Consider the following 6,100-nt stretch of genomic DNA (forward strand, 5'->3'; position numbering starts at 1 on the left):
ACAGGACTTTGCTATGTTGCATTTGATGAAATAGTATGTGCCTGGCACATGCATGGCTAGAAGGGTTCTCTTAGTTCATGATTCAACAGCTGTTAGTTTTCACTTTCACATTCTGGATAAGGTGGGTAATTATATTCAGCTGTCTGCAACCATCCTGCTACTGCTCTCTCACAGACTTGTGACTCTTCATTTGTTCTCAGGAGCAGGGTTGCACTGTGAGCTGTGAAATGCATCCAGCTGTCCAGTGCCTGGCAGAAGCCTGTTCATCATCTGCCTCTCTACTCTGGATCTAGATGGTTCAATTACACTGGTTTTCAATGGAGAGATTCATCTTTCTAGTCACTTTACATAGCAATCTTAGAAAATATGAGAAATCATTCTGACTCCACAATGGACAAAACTACTAAAAATGTCCAGTTTAGAGCATGAAACAATGATATATTATAAAAAAGACAAAATGTAGGAGTGAATCTACAGAACTAGGATCAAGAAAAGGGGCCTTACTGGCCTTGATGAACAGCCCACGTGATGTGAAGTAGCAAAGGTGAGGAACAGACAGTATGCAGTGGCTTCAAGCTGGTAAAACAAACCCCTGTATTTAGCTCAAGCTTTGGAGCACAGCACCAAAAGATGGTTGGATATGGGGAGACTGTCCTGAGAACTTCCTGTCTAAGCACCTGCACATTTCTTTTTCAAAGAACTTTCTTCAATGTAAAGAAACCAACTGCCTACGGATCATCCTTATTTCTTCAATAACTTATGAACTTATCTTTATGCTAGACGTTGAATGCTTATTTTACTGAGCATTTCTTTTTGACAATGTTATTTAGGAGCACCAAGGTACAGAAAACAATTTTCCAGGCACTTGGAGGAATGTCATTTTTTCCATATGAAAGGATACACTACACAGCATTGCACTGATTTAATAAAACACATTTCTAAAACAAAACAAAACAAAACAAAAAAAGCAGCTCTGAAGGCTAGGGATTCATGTTGCTAATTTTTAGGACAAAGACTCTATGAGCTACTTTGAAATATCTCTGTGAAGCAGCATATGAGCAGTGATTGATTGTGGTATCAATGCAATTGGAAGCAGACTCGCTCAATAGTCCTGGAGATCTAGCAGCATAGTCAGGGGAAGTCAGCAGGTCTGTAGGAGGCTGGGGGTCCTTGTTGGTGCTGAGTTAACCGTTTTGCACGGTTTTAATGTAATAGGTGTGTAATAAGAGTTTGGAGCATGGGATGAGGTTACAGGATATTATTTTGATGCCACAGTGTAGCATATGAATAAAGCCACCTGCACCATAGAGGCTTGAGAATACAGTGGCAAAGGGAAGAAGAATGAGAACAAACAAAGTGGAAAGAGCACAAGTATTGGAGCCAGACAGACCTGGCTTTGAATATCAGTTTTATTACCCCCTAGTTGGGTCAACTGTGAACAAGTTACTAACCTGCTTGAGTATCAAAATTTTTGTTTATTAAAACAAGTAGTAAAAACTACATATTTTGAGGGGCTTTTACAAGATTACGAGATACTTTATGAAACGAGAATAGTAGGTACTGGCGACTCCAAATGGAGGAATGGAGGGATACAAGGGCTGAAAATCTTCCCATTGGGCGCTATGTTCACTATCTGAGTAACCAGATCAATAGAAGCCCAAACCTCAGCACTACACAATACATTTTATCAAAACCTGCACATGTGCCTTTTTTTAAAATGGAATTTTTTAAGAGATACTTTATTAAGTACATAAGCCTTACAGATGGTAAATGAATGGGTAATTATTAGGTGTCTTTTTTGATGTTTTTACCTCTTAAGATGCTCTACTCCCTCTTTTCTCATTTCCTAAAGCAACTACATAAATAGCTGGCAAAAGATTGGGCTCTGCTCTTCTTCAGAATCCAAAATATCTTAATATCTTAGCCTGGTTGATGAGCCGTCAAACAAACACACATCTTATGCTATTTTTTTTTTCCCTCCAAGGAGATGAATGAGCAGCTTCAACATATGACAGTACTTGGGGTGTGGCAGGTAGTTATAAAAAGAAAAAGAACTTCTAACAAGCTGGGTAAATTGTACAATTGTTCAGCACTTGAATTCTCCTGTCAGGCTGCATAGACAAGTGGAATGATGATAAAAAGGTGTATTATAGGTACGCAGTTGCATGTAAGTAGGTAATTATTATCTACTGGTCAAAAGACTGAAATTCAATGGTAAATACAAGTCAGGTAATTTGAAGTCATTTGCTCTAATAAATAAAATATGAGGTAACTAAAAAGGCTGGGTATTGTTTCCCTTGGAAAACCTGCAAGAGAGGAAACACTTTACCATAAAGTCCACACACAGAATACCCTCTTCCTCTGCAGAGCTAAGAAATGGAGGGAATCTCTGGATAAACAATATATTTGGTGGCACTATTAAAATAATAAAAGGCAAATAGCCTGATTTAAAAATGGGTAGAGGACCTGAACAGATGCATTTCTCCCAAGAAGACATAAAAATGGGCAACAGATATATGAAAAGGTGATCAACATCACTAATCACCAGGTAAATACAAATTAAAAGCACTCTGAAATATCACCTCACACCCATTTGGATGACTATTACATACAAGATAAGACATAAAAAATGTTGGCAAGGGAGTGGAGAAAAGGGAACATTAGTATATTGTTGGTAGGAATGTAGACTAGTACAGAATTATGGAAAATAGCATGCAGTTACTTAAAGAAATTAAAATAGAACTACTAAATGACTCAGCAGTCCTACTTCTGGATTTATATCCAAAGGATATAAAAATCATTATTTTGTAAAGGTACCTGCACTCCCATGCTCACAGTGGCATTTTCACAACAGCCAATATATGAAAACAACCTAAGTGCCCGTCAATAGATGAATGAATAAATAAAAAATATATTTAGGTATTTTGCACATATATTTTATATACTGAAATATTATTCAGCCTTAAAAAAAGCAGATATTGCCATTTGCCACAACATGAATGGACCTAGAGGACATTAAGTGAAATAGGCTAGACACAGAAAGAAATATATTGCATGATCTCACTTATATGTGGAATGTGTTTTAAAGAAGATCGAATACAGCAATAGAGCATGAAACAGTGGTTATGAGGTGGGTGTGGGCATGAAATGGAGAGGTGTAGGTCAAAGGATACAAAGGAACAGATATGTAGGATGAACAGGTCTAGAGATCTAATGCACAACTTGAGAACTATGGTTAAAAAATTGTATTACATTCGAAATTTTTCTTAGATAGATTTTAGCTGCTCTTGTCACCAAAAAAGCTGTGTGAGATGATAGATTTGTTAATCTGCTTCATTTTGCAATCTATATGTATTCTATAACATCATGTTGTAAACCTCAACTATACGCAATAAAATTCACTTTAAAAAAGAGAGGGAGACAAAATGAACTTTTCAAACCATGGGGAAGACTGAGTAGAGTGGCTCACATGTCCCCTTCTTGCATGGCTTCTACAAACCTACAACTGGTCCCCACCATGTGAGCTGTGAAGTGGTCTTTTCTGTAGTTGCCCAGTCAAGACTAATCAATCAGTATTTACCGACTGCCCTTGACTGAACTATATCTCACAGAAATACTAAAAAAGCAAAATCCAGGTGTCCAGAATGAAGTCTTACTTTTAAAAAAGATCCCTGTGAGTGACTGAAACAGGTGGGCCATCTCTTTCTTTACCCAGATACTAACACTTACTGTCTTATGCCAAATAATAGAAAAATGATGCTTCTGCCCATTCCCAGGGAAAGGAAACATCAGGAATTCAATTAGATAAAGTATAGACATTATAATTTGATTTTTAGGTAAAGGAAGGGACTAACATGACATTAAAACAACAGGTATGAGATGCTGCAATTATCCTTTCCAGATGCAATTATCTAGATAATTTAGACCAAAACAAATGTAGAATAAAAACAAAAACAATTGCTTACATTACATAGATTATAAGAAAAACATTAATAGACTGAATCTCTGAGGCTAAATTATGTGGCATACATGTTGAACTGGTTTGAGAAAAAAAGTACTCCTTATGCACTCACTGTGTGTCAGTCAGGGAACAGAATACCGGATACCAAATACTACATGTTCTCACTTGTAAGTGGAAGCTAAATGATGAGAACACATGGACACAGAGGGGAACATACACAGGGGCGTTTCAGAGGAGGGAGAGGATCAGAAAAAATAACTAATGAGCACTAGTCTTAATACCTAGGTGATGAAATAATCTGTACCACAAACCCCCATGACACAAGTTTACTTGTGTAACAAACCTGCAATTGTACCCCTAAACTTAAAAGTTAAAAAATGAGAATGAAATAATACTAGTCCATGTCCTTGAGGAACTTAACATTTATAAGGGGTTATAGACTATGAATTTTAGAATAATGTGTTAAAATTTGTGATAGAGTTCACTGTAAGATGCTAAGAAAGTAGAAAGAGAAAGCACCTGACCCACACTTTGAAGAAAAATGTTGTTAGAGAAACCCTCAGGAAGACTAAATTGAGATGGAAATATTTAAAGGAAGACTTTGGTAAATAGTGTCCCAGAAGATGAGAAAAGCTGAAGGAAATGCACAGAGGAGTGATCCGGTATGACGCCTGTAGGTAATTTCATACTGATATCCTGGTGAAATAAGAGCTAGGGGAAAACAGTAAGAAATAGTTTAATGAGGGAGTTGGGGCCAAGTTTTAAAGGGTCCTGTACGGCAAAACATGAAACAGTGAAATAATGAGCAGGGAAAATATTTTGATAAACCAACTCTGAAGTTAAACATAGGAAAAAAAATGTTTCAGCATTGACTACTCCAGATCTGTTAGCACCTGCCACAGAGGTTTTAGAAACTCTGGAATTTTGTATTAGGTCTTCTGGAATAAAGGAGCCAAGACCTCTACAGAGTGGTGAGTCAAACATACTTGGAGAAATAGCAGGATTATTGGAGATGGGGCGGGGGTGGCACAGAGAGCAGGAGATCCCAGAAAAAAACATTGACCATTAACTTTTCTGGTTACAATCCTTACAATACATTTTTCTGACATTGGCTTCTATCCTCCTGTTCTTGCTACTTTTGATTTTAAAAGCTGTTAAGGCTGCAATAGAGTGGTGTCAGTGAATTTATAGGGTGTATCTTTAAGGGAGTGGAATAACTGGAAAAAAGGTAGAGCAAAAGTTTAAATATCCAAAAAGAAAGTGTGAGTAGCTTGGGTGCATATAATCTTCTTTCCAGTCTCCCTCTGAGGATCAAGAAAGAGTGAATTTTAAGAACTGATTGGACTCTTAAGATAGTCTCTGTGGACAGGGAATTCATTCATTTATTTTACCTTTAATGTGTAAGTTTTAGACATTTGTTCATTCTTTTCTGTATTGTTCTATTCATTCATATGATTATTTAATTTACTCAACCATACCTTCATCTATCCACTCAGTAGAACCTCCTTACTTTAGAAGATAACTTTCAAGTCTGTATACAGCTTAAATAACCCTAGAATGGCCAAGAAAACCCTAAGTATTACCAAGACACTAAAGAAGTAGAGGGGTTATTAGGACACTTATTACTTTCCGTGATCTAGGCATTGCTGATAATTTCCTTGATGATAGTTATAATTTCCTTAATGTGCATAATAAGCATATGACAATGGTACTATTTTAAACACCATTCTTCTAATGAGGAAACTAAAGCAGAGAGTATAGCTATTGATAATTTGCCTAAGGTTGCAGAGTTCTTAAGAGGCAGGGCTGGGATTTGCCCCTGCTAGGTGAGTTAATCTCCAGCTCACCAACTGAGCTAATCATGGATTTCCTCTTTGTACTAGAATATAATTTTAAAATTATAGGGTTTTTTCTGTTCACCTGTTTTTTGTTTGTTTGTTTGTTTGTTTACTAAGTTACTCAACTACACTTCTGCCTTTTATTCTCATCACTGAGTGTTTGAGGTTGGGTCTAGTGAGAAAAAACAGGAACAATATTAGATATATCAAGCAGAGGGAATTTAATACAAGGGATTAGTAACACATGTGTTGAAAGAGCTCTGATGCTAAACAGAAGGAGCCAATCCAGAGATGAGCTGCA

The sequence above is a fragment of the Rhinopithecus bieti genome, unplaced genomic scaffold (assembly GCF_001698545.2).
Source record: "Rhinopithecus bieti isolate Rb0 unplaced genomic scaffold, ASM169854v2 scaffold_2350, whole genome shotgun sequence".
NCBI classification, from domain to species: domain Eukaryota; kingdom Metazoa; phylum Chordata; class Mammalia; order Primates; family Cercopithecidae; genus Rhinopithecus; species Rhinopithecus bieti.